Source organism: Aquarana catesbeiana, linkage group LG07 (genome assembly GCF_042186555.1).
Source record: "Aquarana catesbeiana isolate 2022-GZ linkage group LG07, ASM4218655v1, whole genome shotgun sequence".
Classification (NCBI taxonomy): Eukaryota; Metazoa; Chordata; class Amphibia; order Anura; family Ranidae; genus Aquarana; species Aquarana catesbeiana.
In genome coordinates, this window is record NC_133330.1 from 159834190 (window position 1) to 159856472 (window position 22283).

At 41.8% G+C, this 22283-nt stretch overlaps 1 protein-coding gene across 2 annotated transcripts in view; it reads left to right on the top strand.

Annotated features, from left to right (window-relative positions):
• RBFOX2 (RNA binding fox-1 homolog 2) overlaps positions 1-22283 on the top strand; it is a 623882-nt gene that overhangs the window by 177228 nt on the left and 424371 nt on the right. The gene's annotated exons all lie outside the window — the stretch shown is intronic.

Genomic DNA, 22283 nt, shown 5'->3' on the forward strand with positions numbered 1-22283 from the left:
TTACTACACCACCCACTACACTGATTACTACACCACCCACTACACTACAACACCCACTACACTACGCTGATTACTACAACACCCACTACACTACACCACCCACTACAACACCCACTACACTACAACACCACGCTATTTACTACACCACCCACTACACTACGCTGATTACTACAACACCCACTACACTATACCACCCACTACACTGATTACTACAACACCCACTACACTATACCACCCACTACACTGATTACTACAACACCCACTACACTGATTACTACAACACCCACTACACTACACTACTTACTACAATACCCACTACACTAATCACTGCCTGGTGGAACATGGAAGGGCACCAGCAACATGCTGGGGAGGATGGAAACCCAGTCTGGAGGTCACGTGTAGCAGCCATGTCCAGAGAATCTTCCCGGGAAGAAAAGCAAAATCCCGGGAAAATAATCGGGACAAGCTTAAATCGGGACGAGGGTCCAAAAATCTGGATTGTCCCGGGAAAATCAGGACTGCTGGCAAGTATGCATCTAGAGTTTGGAAACATTACCACTGTGTAATTTCTGCTAATAGCAAAGCTGCAATTTGCATATATTGTGAGCAGAAATATTTTTTTTTTCAAATGCCACAAGGATGACAAAACACATCCTGACGTGCCAGAGGTGCCCTAACGACTGAAATTAAATGAGGAGGACCATAATAAAAGTGCAAGTAGCTTTTCCCTCCAGAGTTCTCATTTCAGAAACACTCTTTCTGCTGCTTCTGGATCATCACAAAAGTGTTTCTTCACCAGCAGAATCTTCAAGTAAGGAAGTGTTGCAAAACACTGCCTTACAAAAATACACAACACAGTCCTTCTTATTCTATTTGTAATAACAACAAAAAAATAATCTAAAATAAATTATTTACTGAATAAGCAGAATTTTATTTCAAGCATAATTTTTTTATATACACTGCATTTCATGTTCCCAGTGTAAAAAAATGACTTTCAATTTTAACCGCTTGCCGACCGCCACATGTACATATACGTCGACACAATGGCACGGACAGGCAAATGGGCGTACAGGTACGTTCCTTTAAATTTGCCGGTGGGCCATCGTGTGCACGCCTCTGGCGGCGTGCGTGCTCCCGCTGCGGGCTCCCGCTGCGGGCTCCGTGAGTGTGATCGCGGGTCCCGTGGACTCGATGTCCGCGGGAATACCCGCGATCATCTCTCACAGAGAGGAAGAACGGGGAAATGCTAATGTAAACAAGCATTTCCCCGTTCTGCCTAGTGACAGGACACTGATCACCACTCCCTGTAATCGGGAGCGGTGATCAGTGTCGTGTCACACATAGCCCCTCCCCCCCACAGTTAGAATCACTCCCTAGGACACACTTAACCTCTACAGCGCCACCTAGTGTTAACCCCTTCACTGCCAGTCACATATACACAGTAATCAATGCATTTTTAATCGCACCGATTGCTGTATAAATGTGAATGGTGCTAACATAGTGCCAAAGTGTCCGATGTGTCCGCCATAATGTCGCAGTCATGATAAAAATCGCTGATCGCCGCCATTACTAGTAAAAAAAAAATTATTAATAAAAATGCCATAAAACTATCCCCTATTTTGTAGAAGCTGTAACTTTTGCGCAAACCAGTCAATAAACGCTTATTGCAATTTTTTTTACCAAAAATATGTAGTAGAATAGGTATCTGACTAAACTGAGGGAAAAAAAATTTTTATATATTTTTTGGGGATATTTATTATAGCAAAAAGTAAAAAATAATGTGTTTTTTTCAAAATTGTCGCTATTTTTTTGTTTATAGTGCAAAAAATAAAAACCGCAGAGGTGATCAAATACCACCAAAAGAAAACTCTATTTGTGGGGAAAAAGGGACGTCAATTTTGTTTGGGAGCCACGTGGCATGACTGTGCAATTGTCAGTTAAAACGATGCAGTGCCGAATCGCAAAAAGTGCTCTGGTCTTTGGCCAGCCAAATGGTCCGGGGCTTAAGTGGTTAAAACTACTCCACACTGATTGTTTTTCATTTTTTATCTAAAAATGTCAATTTTTTCTGGGAAAAAACAAGAAAAAGAAAGTTTTTTTTTTCATGGCTTCAAAATTTCTGGTCACATGTCAGAAGAGCAATTCAAATTAAATTCTAAATATAAATATATAAAAAAAAACAGTTTTTCATTTCCTTATAAATCTTTATTGAACATCAAATGTGTATTTTTTGTGCATTAATATGGTGTAGGCAGAGTCAAAGATGATTAACACTAGCTTTAATTTTGTTCAGATGGCATCTGTACCCAAGGCTCTTTTTTATGTTACAGGTATTAGCAATTACATTTGATATATTCAATACTGATTTATATTAAAACTAAGCTTTCTTGTCAGTTTCTTAGTAAATGTAATCAATCAGCATTCTATATCCTACTCCCATAGTGTTTAACAATAGGAGGACATGGGGAGGAGGGAGGGGATTTTCATGTACCACTTTGTATATTCCCACATGTGTGACTCTAAAGGACCTGAAACTGGAGAATGCTCAGTAGATGACAGCAAAAGGACTACACAATCTTAGGCTGCAGTGGGCACACACAGAAGATGGGATGGACAGCTGAAGGTTGGATCAATCATGCCTATTTCACTAAACACAAAATAAATGCTTTAGTGGCTTTGTAAGTATGCACACACACTGTTATATAACACGAAATAGAGTTTTTCATAGCCTGGGTTTAATGGCACACAAAGAAAGCCTCCCTCTGCTAAGATCAGGTATTTTTCACAGAACATTTTATTGTTTTACTGGTTTTTAGCGAGCCTGGAATATTGTAAGTGTGTAAATAAGGTTATATAAGGTGAATAGATTTCTGCTGATGATGATGATTAGATACTTGGCAAGCAAACTCTCTATGATGCACAGCTATATCTCAATAACTAGAAGACAAAATAGTATGGAAAATACGAACTCTCACACCCATTAGAACAAGAGCTCTAACTTCTCACAACTGGCACAGTAATTAAGTAGTACATTTACTATGTCCATAACGGGGCAAACAGACTGCACTTTGCAAGTGCAGTTACACTCATTTCTCTTAGTAAATGCAAATTAGGTAAAGCATTCCTTTGTAAAGAATACCCAATAAGGAAAATAAAAAAAAAAAAAAAACAGCAATTTTGTTTGCACGTGATTGGATGATGAAAATCAGCAAAGCTTTACCTCATTTACTAACTATCTCTGGGGAAGATACAGTTGTGCTCATAAGTTTACATACCCTGGCAGAATTTATGATTTCTTGGCCATTTTTTAGAGAATATGAATGATAACACAAAAACTTTTCTTTCACTCATGGTTATTGTTTGGCTGAAGCCATTTATTATCAGTCAACTGTGTTTACTCTTTTTAAATCATAATGACAACAGAAACTACCCAAATGACCCTGATCAAAAGTTTACATACCCCAGTTCTTAAAACCGTGTATTGCCCGATTTAACATCAATGACAGCTTAAAGTCTTTTGTGGTATTTTTGGATGAGGCTCTTTATCTTCTCAGGTGGTAAAACTGCCCTTTCCTCTTGGCAAAAAGCCTCCAGTTCCTGTAAATTCTTGGGCTGTCTTGCATGAACTGCACATTTGAGATCTCCCCAGAGTGGCTCATTGATATTGAGGTCAGGAGACTGAGATGGCCACTCTAGAACCTTTATTCTGCCGTAGCAAATGGCAGGTCAACTTAGCCTTGTGTTTTTGATCATTGTCATGTTGGAATGTCGAAGTACGTCCCATGCGCAGCTTCCTGGCTAATAAATGCAAATGTTCCTCCAGTATTTTTTGATAACATACTGCATTTACCTTGCCATCAATTTTGACCAAATTTCCTGTGCCTTCGTAGCTCACACATCCCCAAAACATCAGCGATCCACTTCTGTGTTTCACAGTGGGAATGGTGTACCTTTCATCATAGGCCTTGTTGACTCCTCTCCAAATGAAGCGTTTATGGTTGTGGCCAAAAAGCTCAATTTTGGTCTCATAACTCCAAATGATTTTGTGCCAGAAGGTTTTAGGCTTCTCTCTGTGCTGTTTGGCGTATTGTAAGCTTTGTGGCATTTGCGTAGTAATGGCTTTCTTCTGGCGACTCGACCATGCAGCCAATCTTTTTTCAAGCGCCTCCTTATTGTGCAGGAGGAAACAGCCACACCACTTGCTTTCAGAGAGTCCTGTATTTCACCTGAAGTTATTTGTGGGTTTTTCTTTGCATCCCAAACAATTTTCCTGGCAGTTGTGGCTGAAATTTTAGTTGGTCTACCTCTCCGTGGTTTGGTTTCAACAGAACCCCTCATTTTCCACTTCTTGATTAGAGTTTGAACACTGCTGATTGGCATTCTCAATTCCTTGGATATCTTTTTACATCCCTTTCCTGTTTTATACAGTTCAACTACCTTTTCCTGCAGATCCTTTGACAATTCTTTTGCTTTTCCCATGACTCAGAATCCAGAAACATCAGTGCAGCACTGGATGAAAGGTGCAAGGGTCTGTCAGGAGTCCAGAAACTCATTAACCTTTTATACACAAACACTAATTACAAGCAAACAGATCACAGGTGAGGATGGTTACCTTTCACCCTTTCACTGCCAAGTCTGTACGCCGTATGGACCTACAAAAGTGCCCGCAGGTGGCCAAGTCAGTACGGCGTACAGACCTCCTTTCTCCCTCTCCTATAAGCTTATGGTCACTTCAATGACCATAAACTTATATCAGAATTGTTCAGCAGATTCTGCTGAACAATTCTATAACTCTGGTCATTGGATTACAACCTGCTGATAAGAGTTATTAACCTCTAAGGTGACCCCCCACCCATGCCGCCGCTTCCCTGTCCCCTACCTCTCCACCCCTGCCGCACCCTTCCATCTAAAACTGCCCCCCACTCTCCTCTCCTATCCCCTTCACCCCCCTTCTTACCCCCCAGCACTGATTACCCCCCTCCACCCGATCCGACCCCCCCTGCAAACCCGCTCCCCGCAGCCACCATCATTAGCCGCTTCCCTCCTCTTCCATTCCCGCCGACTTCAGGTGTTGCATGGGGCTTGGGGGGGTCCAGATGTGTCCCCCCACCAGGCAGATCGCCCCCAACTGCCCCCCTCACCCCCAATCCATGGGCGCTCTGAGCGGCATCTCTCCTTCCCCTCCCCCAGCCTGCAGCTTCTCCCTGCACTGATCTCCGTCATCTGTCAGGCTGGGGATCACGGCGGGGGCGGTGCGGGTGGGGGTGAAGTAGGGGCTTAGTAAACATGATATGCTATATGACCACTGACAGCTGATATATTGTAAGCGCAAATGTTACAGTGTATAAGATTGTCATTTTATGAATGAATGGAATCTCTATAAAGATTCCTCATTCATTCAAATAAAGTGCTGCAGAGTTCAGTCCCTTTCTCTGTCCCAAAAAAAAGATATGGGGATACCTCTGATATCTCACCAAAAAATAAAAATAAAAAATTGACTGTAACAAAATTTTTTAAAGGTAAATAAAAAAAACATAAACATAGTAAGACCCCCCAGGAACTCCCGCACTCACCCCTCTATGGTGACGGTCCCCCCCGCACTCACCCCTTCACAGTGACGGTCCCCCCCCGGCACTCACCCCTCCATGGTGACGGTCCCCCCCGGACTCACCCCTCCGCAGATACTCAGCTTCTCCTCCCAGCCAACCCAATCTGTCCTGATTGGCCAGGAGGAGAAGCTGAAAGACGATAGCGAATATTAATTCGCTATTGTCACAAGTGGGTGGGTTCGGGGGCAATGCTCTGCGCCCCGAGCGCAACCTTTTTCAAGCCAATTAGAGCCTCCGGCTCTAATCATGTGGCTTGAAAAAAAAATTCATACAAACGTATGAGTCCGGTGCCCTGCAGGGGGGCGGTGCCCCAGTGCCTCTAATGGACCTGCCACTCCTGGTAAGACCCCTTTCACATGGAGTGGACTCTGTCAAGCAGATCCGCCTTCTCAGTGGGGGATATGTCTGTTGATCCCCTCTGGGAAGGCCGATGACAGGTCCGTGTCCGCTCCACTGATGCAGAGCGGGCACAGACACAGCTAGCTGTTCTCTATGGGGCTGTCAGATGGAAACGAACCACCTGTCCATTTCCATCGGATGCCATCTGATCTGCTAGATGGATGAGGAATAGAATCCCCATCCGTCTGTTTTTAGTGGACTGGGTCAAATGCAGGCAGGTGTATATGGACACATGTCCATTTACATCAGTCTCTCCATAGAGAACAATGGGTGGTCCAATTAGGCCCACCTGAAAAACGGACAGTCAGACCTGATCAGTGTGCTTGTGTGAAAGGGGCCTAAGGCCTTGTTCACACAGGACATACACAGCGTACCTTTACAGGGATGCACAGGTGTTCCATGCATCTCTGTGCAGGCAGTCCCATTGATGTAATTTGGGATGTAGCAACTGCACGAACAGAGCCGTAGCTCCCAATTCTACATCCATGTAGGTCCACATGCATGTCCCTGAGCTGACACTGTCTGCGTTCAGGGTCATGTACCCACACCCACATGGATGTCAGATTGGGAACACTAGCTATGCCTGTGCAGGCGTTGCATCCCAACTGACATAAATGGGACTGTCTGTACAGGGATGCATGGAACACCTGTTCATTCCTGTGTGGATAAACATGGCCCTCCATGGGCGTACACTGTAGTATGCCACATGTGAACGATGCTTTACTAGTAATTTAGCAGGAATTTTGTAAGTTACATTGTGTTTATGTGCAACTAATGATTTTAGTGTATTTTTAATGAAAATAGCAATATGATGAACATTTGCGCAATTATTGTGGGGCCCAAAAAATCTGTAACACTTTTTTTTATTTTACAGGTTATGTGCTTTTAGAAAATGTCTAGTTTGAGGTGCTTATCAAATTCTGAAAGCTGTAAGTGAAAAATGAAAACCTCCAGATTTTCAGAGAAATTTTTGGGCACGTTCAATTTTCACCATTTTGCAAAAGGGCGCAATTTAAAATTTACAAATATTTGTTATTCATTAACTCCATACAGGTTAAGCTTTTATATTTAGTAGGGATTTAGCTGGAATTTTGTAAAATTAGCTGTGTTTTTATTTACTAATAATGGTTTTAGTGTATTTTTTGCAAATATATTGGTTTAATAAATATTTGCACAAATACCGCAGGGTCTAAAAAATCAGTAGCACCTTCTTTTTATTCTACTAATCATCAACAAAATAGAGATACACAGCAATTACACATAAAATTATATTATTGAATGATACAGGATCTTTAAAATGCAAATAGCAATAAATAAATAAATAAAATAAAGGCCAAATCGTAAGTGCAATTTTGCTCTTCAATTGCTATCTGTCCCTTTTTGCTTCAAGTTCCTTTCTTTCATCAAGCCAAATATTCTTTTAACCTCCCTGGCGGTATTCCCGAGTCTGGCTCGGGGTGGAATTTCAGAACCAAAAGCAGTAACCCCGAGCCAGACTCGAGATCGCATCGCAGGATCCAGGAAGAGCTTACTTACCTTGTCCCCTGGATCCTGCGATGTCTCCCCGCAGTGTGAGCGGCTTGTCCTCCACTCGATTCATCACGGAGCCAAGCTCTGTTCCCTGCGAGCGTTGCGAAGCACGGGGATGGAGAACGGCGCCAAATTCAAAAAGTGAAACACACACAATGCATACAGTATACTGTAATCTTACAGATTACATTACTGTATAAAATTATTTCACCTCCCTTTTGTCCCTAGTGGTTTCTCCAGTGCCTTGCATGCAGTTTTATTTTATAAAAACTGTTCTTTCTGCCTGGAAACTGGAGATTGTCCATAGCAACCAAAACCGTCCCTTTACATCAAAAGTGGTTTTAGACCAGCTAGAAAACAGCAATAATAAATTAGAATCACTTGCAGAATTGAGCGATAGTGATTTGTGGGGAGATCTGTCATCAAACACTGAAAAGTAATGACAGCGACAATTCTGCAACTGAGCAAATTTCAGTGTTTTTGATTTGATTACATTATTGAATAATTTTTATTATTATTATATTATTATTTGGTATAATTATTTATAGTTATTTATTATATTATAATTTATGATTTCGTGTTTCAAACTTTCTCATACCCGAGATGTCTACTAGACTCTGGTTTGGACAGATTTAAGTGAGTTATTCCTAAGAATTACAGGTCTACAATATAAAACGCCAAATTTCCATGCAAAATAATGGTACCGCTTTCAGCATCAAAAATATGAAATAATCATATCGCCAGGGAGGTTAAGTCTCTACCCCAGCCAAAATTTAAGTCCTTATTATATAGTCAAAAATCCTAAGAAACACTGAAAAAAGAATTACTTAAAACCAGTAATCAAGCAGCCAATTTATGTATATATCACTGACTTCAAATTTGCACTGGTTCATGCTGGAGGGCTCTGTTTGTAAGTAAACTTATCATAATGTACTAGTATGCAGTGCATACTAGTATATTATGACTTAAACCTGCAAGGGGTTGATTTTTGTCGTTTGCAACCAGGACTTTACTACCACTTTAAAGCACAACTCCAAAAATGAAATACATGTGTAACACACGTTACTGCAATTTGTAGTAGTGCACATTATGCACAATGGTGCACTGCGGTGTCTTTCATTCTGAATGGCACCTGATGCACCATATGGACAGTTGTGTAGAGTAGCACAGTACAACTCCCGTCAGTGCACCATTCTATTGCAGTGTGCTGCCAAAAATGCTGCATGCACCTTTTTTGGTGCAATAGGTCTTTTGAAATAGTTTATCATCCAATAATCCTGTGTATCTCTCCACTGTTGATACAACTAGTCAAAGCTCTGCATATCTTATAACTAAGCATTTGTTGTCTTTAATACAAGCAAGTCCCAAAATCATTGTTCTGATTTACCAGTCCTGCATAGAAATATAGGAGAGCATGCAAGGTGCTACCACTGGTCTGTCTCACCTGCATTTGGCTTACTTATAAGATATGCAGGACTTTCACTTGCTGCATCAGTCCAAAAACGGATAGTTATGTGGATAGTAGTGGATAGTACATGAAAAATTAGGATTTGGTGAAACTTGTAATACTTTTCTCCAAAGAGGCTGCATCACATACTAGTTTCCACCCAGTAGATCACCCCGCACAGGGTGGGAGTGCTGATAAATTAGGTTCAATGCAAGCTTCCAACACCATGACCAATAATTTTTTAGCATTGTCCCCAACCAGCCTTGTAAAAGAAAAAAGAAAAATAGAAGAGGTAGACGAGGAGGGTGAATCTGTAAGGATAAACAAAAAAGAAAGGAAAGAAAGCCAATAACCACTGAGGTTAAAACTATTAAAATCTTTAACCTTTTAACTCATCAATTAACTACAGCTGAATATTAACAAAATTGCTAGGTTTTGCACCAACTATAGGACCCAACAAATTTGTGTCTATTCAAAGATTTGGATAGGTTCATTAGAAACTTAACTGTAAAAAGATTTTACGCCAAAGATCAAATAGACAGTTCAAAGCCCATAACATCAGGAGAGGTTGCTACCAACATTGGTAGCACCGAAGAACTCATTCAGCAAGATGTTCTGGCAACACTCATGGAGTTATGGGATGATGGGTTGCCCCATAGTATTCCATGTGACAATTATGGTATTCCTGAGGTGGCTCACACAGGGTTCAAACCCAAGTCCACGTTCTTTCCTTCAGCTTTCAAAGGTCCCTACGTTGAGACTTACTATCAGGCTACCTATAGAGATCTCTTGAACTTGTGTAACACCAAGTCTTCGAGTCCCCCCAACTTGTCTAGTGCTGAACGCACAGCTTTAAGTACTCTAAAGAACAACAACTTGTTAGTCATCAAACAAGCTGACAAGGGAGGAAGCCTGGTCATTCAAGATAGAACGGATTATGAGAAAGAGGCCCAGCGTTTATTATCTGACCAAAAGACATATGCTGTTTTAAGAGGTGACCCCTTGCCAGGGTTCCAAGTGGAACTGAAATCTTTGGTAGAGGAGGCTGCTAATGATGGGGTATTATGCAAAAGGGAGAAACAGTTCCTCTGCCCCACATATGCAGCACCCCCTACTTTTACCATCTGCCAAAGATTCACAAGTCCACCGTATGTCTTCCAGGCAGACAGATCGTAGCTAGTACTGATAGCTTCACCTCTGGACTATCCCATTACATCAACTTCTGTCTACAGCCTATAGTCTCTGGGTTACCGTCACATATCAAGGACTCATGTGATTGAGACACTTCAGAACTATGAATGGGAGACTGATTATCTGTGGGCCTCACTGGATGTGGTCTCTCTCTAAACCTTGATTACACATAGAGTAGGCATAGAGGCACTTCAACATTTTCTCTCCAAAGATCCCAGTATGAATTACAGGCAGGCCCAATTTTTGATTGACGCCACAGGATTTGCTTGGAGCACAATTACTTTGTGTTCCAGGACAAATTCTATATTCAGAAACTTTTAACAGCCATGGGAGCAAACTTCGCCCACTCATATGCCAATGTCGTCATGGGTTATTGGGAAGAGAGATATATATGGACACACAACCCTTATGCCAGATGCATAGTGTTCCTCGGGCATTATATTGATGATATTCTGATCATCTGAAGCGGGAGTATTGAGCTATTTGAGTTATTTGAGTTATTTGTTACTCATTGCAATGACAACACTTTGGGTCTCAGTTTCACACATGTGCTAGATCCCACCAGCCTAGTGTTTCTGGACTTAGTATTATATCATGAAGGTGGGTCCATTTGCACTAAAAACTATTGCAAACCCACCAGTGGCAACTCGTACTTACATTATACTAGTTGCCCCCATCCTTCTTGGAAAGAAAATATCCCAAATGGAAAGTTTCAATGGCTAAGGAGGAATTGTACTAACCGTGGGGAGTACGAATCATAGAGTTTGTCCCTAAAAAAACAAGTCTTTGCAAAAGGGATACCCAGCAAAATTAATACAAACGGCTCATGATAAGTTTTTGGAAAATGTACCACCTCCTAAGATTCGCGAAAAGCCAGATGCTAATACCATCAGGTTTGTCACTGAATATAACAGCAAATATAGATCCATTCAGAGTATTGTCAAAAAACGTTTGCATATTCTGCATATGGATCCGAAATTAGGACCTATTTTACCCCCAGTGCCACAGATTATGTTTAAAAGAAGACGTACTCTTAAGAACATTGTTGCCCCTAGCAAATTAAAAAATCCTCAAAGGGAGAGAGTCATGGACATTAGGTCCTATTTTGACAGTAGAACTGGTATATTCCAGTGTAAGAAAAGGGGATGTTTGACCTGCCAGTTCATCCAACATGGTCAATCCTCCTTTTCTGATAAGGCTGGTAACAAATATTGTATAAAGCAATTTATCACCTGCTCCACTGAGTATGTGGTATACGTACTTACAGTGTCTTGCAAAAGTATTCACCCTCCTTGGCATTTTTCGTGTTTTGTTGCCTCACAACCTGGAATAAACATCGATTGTTTGAGGATTTGCATCATTTAATTTACAGAACATGCCCACAACTTTGAAGATGTTTTTTTTTATTGTGAAGCAAACAACAAATAGGACAAAAATAACAGAAAAAGTCAATGTGCATAACTATTCACCCCCCCCCTAAAGTTAATACTTTGTAGAGCCAACTTTTGTGGCTATCACAGCTCCAAGTCGCTTTGGATAAGTCTCTATGAGTTTGCCACATCTTACCACTGGCATTTTTGCCTATTCCTCCTTGCAAAACTGCTCCAGCTCCTTCTAGTTGGATGGTTGGCGCTTGTGAACAGCAATCTAAGTCTGACCACAGATTTTCAATTGAATTGAGTTCTGGGCTTTGACTAGGCCATTCCAAAACATTTACATGTTTCCCCTTAAACCACTCAAGTGTTGCTTTAGCAGTGTGTTTGGGGTCATTGTCCTGCTGGAAGGTGAACCTTTGTCCTAGCCTCAAATCACACACAGAGTGGTACAGGTTTTGCTCAAGAATATCCTTGTATTTAGCACCATCCATCTTTCCCTCAACTCTGACCAGTTTCCCAGTCCTGACTGCTGAAAAACATCCCAACAGCATGATGCTGCCACCACCATGTTACACTGTGGGGATGGTGTTCTTTGGGTGATGTGATGTGTTCGGTTTGTGCCAGACATAGCATTTTCTTTGATGCCCAAAAAGTTCAATTTTAGTCTCATCAGACCAGAGCACCTTCCTCCATACATTTTGGAAGTGTCCCACATGCCTTTTCGCAATCTCAAAACGTTCAATTTGTTTTTTGCTGAAAGTAATGGCTTTCTTCTGGCCACTCTGCCATAAAGCCCAACTCTATGGAGCATATGGCTTATTGTCGTCCTATGTACAGACAGTCCAGTCTCTGCTGTGGAACTCTGCAGCTCCTCCATGGTTACTTTAGGTCTCTGTGCTGCCTCTCTGATTAATGCCCTCCTTGCCCGGTCTGTGATTTTTGGTGTGCGGCCGTCTCTTGGCAGGTTTGCTGTTGTGCCAGGTTCTTTCCATTTGGTTATGATAGATTTGATGGTGCTTCTAGGGATCATCAAAGATTTGGATATTTTTTTATAACCTAACCCTGACTTTTACTTCTCAACAACATTTTCCCCTACTTGTTTGGAAAGTTCCTTGGTCTTCATGGCAGTGTTTGGTTAGTGGTTCCCCTTGCTTAGGTGTTGCAGCCTCTGGGGCTTCTGAGGTGTGTATATGTAATGACAGCTCATGTGACACTTAGATTGCACATAGGTGGACATCATTTCACTAATTATGTGACTTCTGAAGGTAATCGCTTGCACCAGAGCTTTTTATGGGCTTCATAACAAAGGGGATGAATACATACGCACATGCCAATTATCAGTTTTTTATTTCTGAAAAATAGTTTTATGTATATATTTTTCTAATTTTATTTCACCATCTTAGACTATTGTGTTCTGATCCATCACATATAATTCAGATTAAAAAAATGAACTAAAGCCTAGAATGTAACAAAATAGATAAAAAGCCAAGGGGGTGAATACTTTTGCAAGGCACAATATATACCCTTGCAACTTGCTATATGTGAGCCGCATGATGCGAACCCTACGAAAACGTGTAGGGGAGCACCGACGGTTTATACAAAAGGTTCTTCACGAACACAGCGTTCCCCGCCTTTTCAAAATTCACCAAGCTAAAAACATCCATTGCTTAAAGGTTGTAGCCATTGAATACATCCCAGGTGTTTCTTTAACTGACAATGAGAGGTTTTCCCTATTGTGCAAATGAGAATAAATCTGGATCTATAAACTGGCCTCCTTGTCTCCCAGTGGGTTGAATGAAGATCTAGAGATTCATAGTAACATCTAGATCCCTCTTTATTGTTCCTTTTCACTGTATTACAATCACCATTCTTATTCTTGGTTCAATGCAACATTTTCTTTCGTCAATATATTTGTACATATAGAAATTCTTGTAGCATAATATAGCACATGGCTTTAGGTACTGGGCACCATGTGTTGGATGGCCTTTTTGGGTTTATTCATACACAATATGTATTAATGATTTTATTACTGCCATAAGGATTGGAAATCATTTACATGCCTACTATGGGATACGGATACGTATACATAGGTCTATATACCCATGTTGTAGCTTAACCACTTCAGCCCCGGCAGATTTTACCCCCTTCCTGACAAGAGCATTTTTTAGGATTCGGCACTGTGCCGCTTTAGCTGACAATTGCGTGGTCATGCAATGTTGTACCCAAACAAAATTGACGTCCTTTTTTTTCCAACAAATAGAGCTTTCTTTTGGTGGTATTTGATCACCTCTGCGCCTTTTATTTTTTGCGCTATAAACAAAAAAAGGCTGTCAATTTTGGAAAAAAAGCAATATTTTTTACTTTTTGCTATAATAAATATCCCCAAAAAATATATATAAAAAAACTAATTTCTTCACAGTTTAGGCCGATATGTATTCTTCTACATATTTTTGGTAAAAAAAATCGCAATAAGTGTATATTGATTGGTTTGTGCAAAAGTTATAGCGTCTACATAATAGGGGATAGATTTATGGTATTTTTATTATTCTTTTTTTTACTAGTAATGGCGGCGATCTGCCATTTTTATCGGGACTGCGACATTATGGTGGACACATCGGACACTTTTGACACTATTTTGGGACCATTGTCATTTATACAGCGATCAGAGCTACAAATAGCCACTGATTACTGTATAAATGACACTGGCAGGGAAGGGGTTAAACACTAGGGGGCGATCAAGGCCTTAAGTGTGCCCTAGGGAGGTGTTCTAACTGTAGGCGGGGTGGGCTCACTACAACATGACAGAGATCACTGCTCCTGATGACAGGGAGCAGTGGATTTCTGTCATGTTACTAGGTTGAACAGGGAAACGCCTTGTTTACATCTCCCTGGCATCTCCCTGTTCTGTCTCTCCTCACAGCAATTGCGGGCCACGGGTGAACATCGAGTTCGCAGAATCCACAGGCCCGCTCTCGCGGAGCGTGGTGGGGCGCGCGCATGCAGCCGGGGGGGGCGTGGGCGCCCGATATGCGGGAAAATTCAAAGGGATGTACAGGTACGCCCATTTGCCTGCCTGTGCCATTCTGCCGACGTACATCTGTGTGCGGCGGTCGACAAGTGGTTAAAATAACCTTTATATCATTATTTTTTTCCTTTAACTATTTTTTTATTTATATATATATATATATATATATATATATATATATATATATATATATATATATATATACATATATATATATTTATTTATATATATATTTATTTATATATATATAAATACAAAAAATAGAAAATGTGGGGCAAAAAAGTATTTAGTCAGCCACCAATTGTGCAAGTTCTCCCACTTAAAAAGATGAGAGAGGTCTGTAATTGTCATCATAGGTATACCTCAACTATGAGAGACAAAATGTGGAAACAAATCCAGACAATCACATTGTCTGATTTTTGAAAGAATTTATTTGCAAATTATGGTGGAAAATAAGTATTTTGTCAATATCAAAAGTTTATCTCAATACTTTGTTATACATCCTTTGTTGGCAATGACAGAGGTCAAACGTTTTCTGTAAGTCTTCACAGGGTTGTTACACACTGTTGCTGGTATGTTGGCCCATTCCTCCATGCAGATCTCCTTTAACCTCCCTGGCGGTATGATTATTTCAGATTTTAGGTGCTGAAAGCGGTACCATTATTTTGCACAGAAATTTGGCGTTTTATATTATAGGCCTGTAATTCTTAGGAATAGTTCACTTAAATCTGTCCAAACAAGAGTCTAGTAGACATCCCGGGTATGATAAAGTTTGAAAAACTAAATAAAAAATTATAATATAATAAATAACTATAAATAATTATAACAAATAATAATATAATAATAATAAAAATTATATAATAATGTAATCAAATCAAAAACACTGAAATTTGCTCAGTTGCAGAATTGTAGCTTTTGTTTAGTGTTTGATGACGGATCTCCTCACAAATCACTATCGCTCAATTCTGCAAGTGATTATAATTTATTATCGCTTTTTTCTAGCTGGTCTAAAACCACTTTTGATGTAAAGAGACAGTTTTGGTTGCTATGGACAATCTCCAGTTTCCTGGCAGAAAGAACAGTTTTTATATATATAAAACTGCATGCAGGACACTGGGCAGACCACTAGGGACAAAGGGGATGTGTCATTATTTGATACAGTACTGTAATCAGTAAGATTACAGTATACTGTATCTATACTGTGTGTTTCACTTTTGAATTTACCGCCGAACTCCGTCCCCGTGCGTCGCAACGCTCGCAGGGAACGGAGCTCGGCACTGTGAATCGAGCGAGACACAGCGGCTCGCCGATCACAGCGGAGAGGCATCGCAGGAACCAGGGGACAAGGTAAGTAAACTCTTCCTGGATCCTGCGATGCAAGCCCGAGTCAGACTCGGGAATACCGCCAGGGAGGTTAAAGCAGTGATGTTTTGGGGCTGTCGCTGGGCAACACGGACTTTCAACTCCCTCCAAAGGTTTTCTATGGGGTTGAGATCTGAAGACTGGCTAGGCCACTCCAGGACCTTGAAATGCTTCTTACGAAGCCACTCCTTCGTTGCCCGGGCGATGTGTTTGGGATCATTGTCATGCTGAAAGACCCAGCCACGTTTCATCTTCAATGCCCTTGCTGATGGGAGGAGGTGTGCCCCACTGTATGCTATACTGTATATACATTATAAGTATATATATAATTTTTTAGATTATTATATATGTATGTGTATATATATTTTCTCCCCCTTTTTTCTTTTTCTTTTTATCATATATACAGTATCATTATAGATTTCATTGAATACTTCTTTTTTATAAGTAGTATTATTTTTATGTGTATTATTTATGTATTTTATTCATTTTAATTATTATTATTATTATTATTATTATTCAGGATTTATATAGCGCCAACAGTTTACGCAGCGCTTTACAATATAAAAGGGAGACAATACAATTATAATATAATACAATACAATACAATAGGATTAAGAGGGCCCTGCTCAGAAGAGCTTACAATCTAATAGGGTGGGGCAGGTGGTACAAAAGGTTGTAACTGTGGGGAATGAGCTGGTGGAAGTGGTAGGAGATTAGTTGGAGACGTGATAGGCTTTCCTGAAGAGATGAGTTTTCAGGGATTGCCTGAAGGTAGCAAGAGTAGGGGCTAGCCGGATAGATGGAGGTAGCGAGTTCCAGAGGATGGGAGAGGCTCTGGAGAAATCCTGGAGACGAGCATGGGAGGAGGAGATGAGAGAGCTTGAAAGCAGGAGGTCTTGAGAAGAGCGGAGAGGACGATTTGGGTGATATTTGGAGACAAGATTAGTGATGTAGCTTGGGGCTGAGTTGTGAATGGCTTTGTATGTTGTGGTTAGAATTTTGAATTTAATTCGCTGGGTGATTGGGAGCCAGTGTAGGGATTGAAGTAGAGGGTTGGCAGACACTGAGCGGTTGGTAAGGTGGATAAGTCTGGCAGCAGCATTCATGATAGACTGAAGAGGGGATAGCCTATGGAGCGGTAGGCCAATGAGAAGGGAGTTGCAATAGTCAAGGCGAGAGATAACAAGGGAGTGAATGAGGAGCTTGGTGGTTTCATTTGTTAAAAAAGGGCGAATTTTAGAGATGTTACGGAGGTGAATTCTACAAACTTTTGACAATGATTGGATTTGAGGCTGAAATGACAAGTCGGAGTCTAGGATTACACCTAGTACCCTGGCGTGAGGGGAGGGACTGATGGTTGCATTGTTGATTTTGATGGAAAAGTCATGGAGGGGGGCACGGGCGGGGGGGAATATTAATAGCTCAGTTTTAGAGAGATTTAGTTTAAGGAAGTGGTGCGACATCCATGCTGATATGTCAGTTAGTAAGTTAGTAATGCGAGAGGAGACTGAAGGAGTGAGGTGAGGAGTAGACAGATAGATTTGGGTGTCATCAGCGTATAAGTGGTATTGGAAGCCGTGGGCAGTTATTAGGTGACCAAGGGAGGTGGTGTAGATAGAGAAGAGAAGGGGTCCAAGAACCGAGCCTTGGGGGACCCCCACAGAAAGGGGCAATGGAGAGGAGGAGACAGAGTTGTAGGTGACACTGAAGGAGCGCTGTGATAAATAGCCAGAGAACCAGGATAGAGCAGAATCTCGGAGGCCAAGGGAATGTAGTTTATTGAGAAGGAGCGGGTGGTCAACAGTATCAAAGGCCGCAGAGAGGTCAAGTAGTAGGAGTATGGAGTACTGGCTGTTGGTTTTAGCAGTTAGTAAATCGTTAGTGAGTTTTAGTAAGGTAGTTTCCGTGGAGTGCTGCGAGCGAAAGCCAGACTGTAAGGGGTCAAGCAGGTTATTTTCATTGAGGTAGGGGCTAAGACGGTTGTAGACTAAGCGTTCTAGAAGTTTAGAGGTGAATGGGAGTAATGAGATGGGTCTTAAGTTGTTCAGGTCGGTAGGGTCCAGTGAGGGCTTTTTAAGAATGGGAGTGATCTGTGCATGTTTTAGAGGGGAGGGGAAAATGCCACTAGAAAGGGAGAGATTGAAGATGTGGGTGAGGGAGCATAGGATAGAAGAAGAGGGTGACCGTAGTAGTTGTGAGGGAACAGGATCCAAGGGACAATTGGTTAGGTGGGCATTCGAGAAAATTTTTGTAACCTCTTCCGTAGTAGCCAATTCAAAAGAGGAGAGTGTTGAATGTGCTGCTGGGCAAGGTATGATGGGTGGGGAAGACGTACGCACAGTGGAGATGTCCTCACGAATTGCATCGATCTTGTCTTTGAAGTGATTGGCAATCTCTTGGGCAGTGAGTGAGTTAGTGGGTAGAGGGGGTGGTGGACGAAGCAGAGAGTTAAAGGTTGAGAAGAGCCGACGGGGACTGGATGACAAGGAATTAATAAGAGAGACAAAGTAGGCTTGTTTGGCAGCATGGAGGCATGAATTGTATTTTAGAAGGGCAGATTTATATAGGGTGAAATCTTGCAGGCATTTGGTTTTACGCCACAGTCGTTCAAGAGCACGGCAATGTCTCTTGAGATTTCTAGTGTTGTCAGTTTGCCAGGGTTGTAACGGTCGGGGCCTAATTCTGCGTGTGGTTAGGGGAGCAAGTGCATCTAGTGATGATGAGAGTGAACTGTTGTAGACAGAAGTGGCCAGGTCAGGACAGGACAGGGGAGAGATTATGTCATATAGGTTGTCAGTAGCAGAATAGAGAAGAGAAGGGTTAAAGTGGCGAAGGTTTCTACAAGTAATTGTTTGCTGCTTGGAGGGATGGGTGGTTGGAGGCAAGGATACAGTGAAAGTAATGAGGTTGTGATCAGATAGAGGAAAGGGGTGTTGGTGAGGTTGCCAGGGTTGCAGAGATGGGAGAATACAAGGTCAAGGGTATTACCATTGGAGTGAGTGGAAGTATGTGTCCATTGGGTTAGGTCAAAAGATGAGGTTAAGTTGAGAAGTTTAGCTGTAGTTGGGCTGTTGACATTGACAGGAATGTTAAAGTCACCAAGAATAATGGTGGGTATTTCAGAGGAGAGAAAGTAGGGTAGCCAGGCAGCAAAGTCATCAATGAAGCGCGATACCGGTCCTGGAGGCCTATAAATTGCTGCAATCCTCAGAGAAATTGGAGAAAACAGACGAATACAGTGCATCTCGAAAGAAGAGAGGGATAGAGAGGGAGGGACAGTAAGGACTTGGAAGGTGCTTTGTGGGGACAGAAGGAAGCCAACTCCACCTCCTTTCTGTCTGTTGGGTCTGGAGGAGTGAGTCCAATGGAGACCACCATGGGAGAGGGCAGCAGGAGAAGCTGAGTCAAAATTTTGCAGCCAGGTTTCTGTTATGGCCAGTATGTTCAAGCCATGAGAGATGAAGAGGTCATGTACAGATGTTAGCTTGTTACAGATGGAGCGGGCATTCCACAGGGCACATGAGATTGGTGGGGTGCTTTGAGGAAGTAGGGGGATAGAAATTAAACTGAGTGGATTGCGGTGGTTGCCAGAGGGGGAGGGGTATTGGATATGTGGCTTGCATTTGGAAAATGGCGGACCAGGATTAGGAGAAATATCACCTGAGACTAGGAGAAGGAGGAGGGTGAGGAAGGCAAGGTGGGAGTGGGATGTGCATGAGCGCACGTGTCTAGTGGCCCTGGAGTTTATGTCAGCATGTGGGTGCAGCAAATGCAGGAGATGATGGGTGCCATAGTAGGGAGAGGGTAGGAGTGAGGGTGATATGTGCATGCTGCAGGGAAGAGAGGAGGGGTAGAGTAAAGATAATTTGAGGATAGAAGACACCAATGATAATTATCTTTTTTTATTGTTTTTTAATTGTTTCCCCCGTCTTTGTTTGAGTATTTTCAGTGTACGTAGATTGGGTTACTGTCATCAGGTTGTTCTAACAATGGAAGTCTTCCTGCGGTGGAGAAACCAGTCATCGTACCTTTAAAAATGTGATTCTTCCCGCTGTCTATTTAAATCCCTTTGGTTGTCTATGTCACATGATTTGAAGAAGGGCCACGCCCAAAAATGGGTTGTCAAGACAACAGCTATTCTCCCCCTCCACTCTCCTCAGCTTGCTCTCCACCATCCTGTGCTTCAAGCCTCGGTCTGGATCTGCTCCCAGAGTGTATGATGTCACGCTCGGGCGTTTCCGTCTGCTGGTTCCTGACGGCGGTTGTTATGGCTGCCTCTCGGTCCCTCATCGTTCTGTGGCTGTCTCGACATCTCGCCATCTACCACCAGGGCTTTGATTGAGGCTTCATACAGTCCATCCGGCTCTGAACATTCTGGTTTCCTCGGTGGATTTCTCAGGAATGCATGAAGGTTTTTGTCACAGCGGGGAGCAAGCCTTCTAGTTGTTCCATCTATGAAAGGATATTTTAACTATTCATTTATGCATTACATGCTATTAATAAATTGGCACATAATTTTATCGTATTGAGCCTTCTGAGAATTTGTCCATACAAGACCCGATCAGTGCTTCTAATTGTGCCTGCTTTTGAATGTTTGCATTTGTATTCACACCCCTCCTGGTGTGCTCACCCATGCAGCTGCTTTTTGGGCTCCTGTAGGACATTTACAAGGTTCCCAGTGCAATATATGTCCCAACTTCCTGGCGCCAGACTTTTTCGTTATTTCACAGTGAAACTTTTAATACTTTTAAAACCGTTTTAAAACTTTTTGGATGTTAACCCAATCATTGCAACTTAAGAAGGGGGGTTTAAAGTGGAACTTCACTCTCCCAATCAACATTGATTATTTTTAATCCTCGTGCCGCTTGCATTAGTAAATAGATAGGAAAGTATATCATATTTACTTGTTTTAAACTTTTTTTCACATTTCTTCCATTACTTCCTGGTTTCTTGCCTAGGAAAATGATGGCATACATTCCAGGAGTCTTCAGGAGGGGAGGAGAGGAGGAAGGGTTTTCTCAGTTGAGCACACTCTCCTGCATGCATGCTTAAGCTAAGGGCAGATGGATTCCAGGAAGTACATGCTACATGAATAATCTGCCCTAAGATGGCCACAGCCAGAAATGCTAAGGTTGTATTTTTCCAAAATGACTTCTCAACAAAATAAAGCATGGAGACATGAATGGATGGGGGAATTTGCATTGAATATTAAAAATGTATGAAATATGTGTTTTTGGTTTGTGTTGCTCAGATGCAGTGAAAATCCCTTTTAATGTCAGTGACCTTTACTTTAGATTGAGGCAGCCAACAAGTGTGCCTCCTCTCACCACTTTTATTTACCCTGGCCATAGAGCCCCTGGCTGTCACAATTAGAGACAATGGTAACGTAACAGGGTTACACATTGGAAACATTCATGAAAAGACTATGCTACATGCAGATGACACTCTACTCCCACTGTTTGACACCACGGAGGTAATTGAGCTCTTTGGCATGTACTCTAGTCCTTTAAATAAATAGATGAAATACCCTTTGCTTCTAAATGAGGATTAAACATGACCGTTCTAGTAAAATGTGAAATTCTTTTATTACTTTGACATCCAAATTGCCACTAATCTCACAAAATATTGACAATTTGAAGTGGAACTATACCCTCCTATCCATTACAGCCATGGAAACTGCCATCTTAGTCTCTTTTTGATTTACAGTTGTCATGGTGCTGCACATATGATCAGTTGTGACATTAGACATTTGATGGCTTGACAGTTTGGTAGTGAGCACAAGCAACTGTGACAGTTATCCCTTTAAGGGAGTGCTCCTAATCTCAGCTCGTTACCTGTATAGAAGACACCTGGGAGCCAGAAATCTTACTGATTGATAGGGGATCAAATACTTATTTCACTAATTAAAATGCAAATCAATTTATAACTTTTTTGAAATGCGTTTTTCTGGATATTTTTTGTTGTTCTGTCTCTCACTGTTAACATAAACATACCATTAAAATTATAGACTGATCATTTGTTTGTCAGTGGGCAAACATTCAAAATCAGCAGGGGGTCAAATACTTTTTTCCCCTCACTGTAGATGGTGCACCTATAACCTATCACTCATCTCCATCAAATATTTGATAGTGGAACTCTTAGGCCCCTTTCACACTGGGGCGGGGGCGGCATCGGAGGTAAAGCGCCGCTGTTAGCGGCGCTTTACCGTCGGTATTCGGCCGCTAGCGGGGCGGTTTTACCCCCGCTAGCGGCCGAGAAAGGGTTCAAAACCACCGCAAAGCGCCTCTGCGGAGGCACTTTGCCGGTGGTATAGCCGCGCTGTCCCATTGATTTCAATGGGCAGG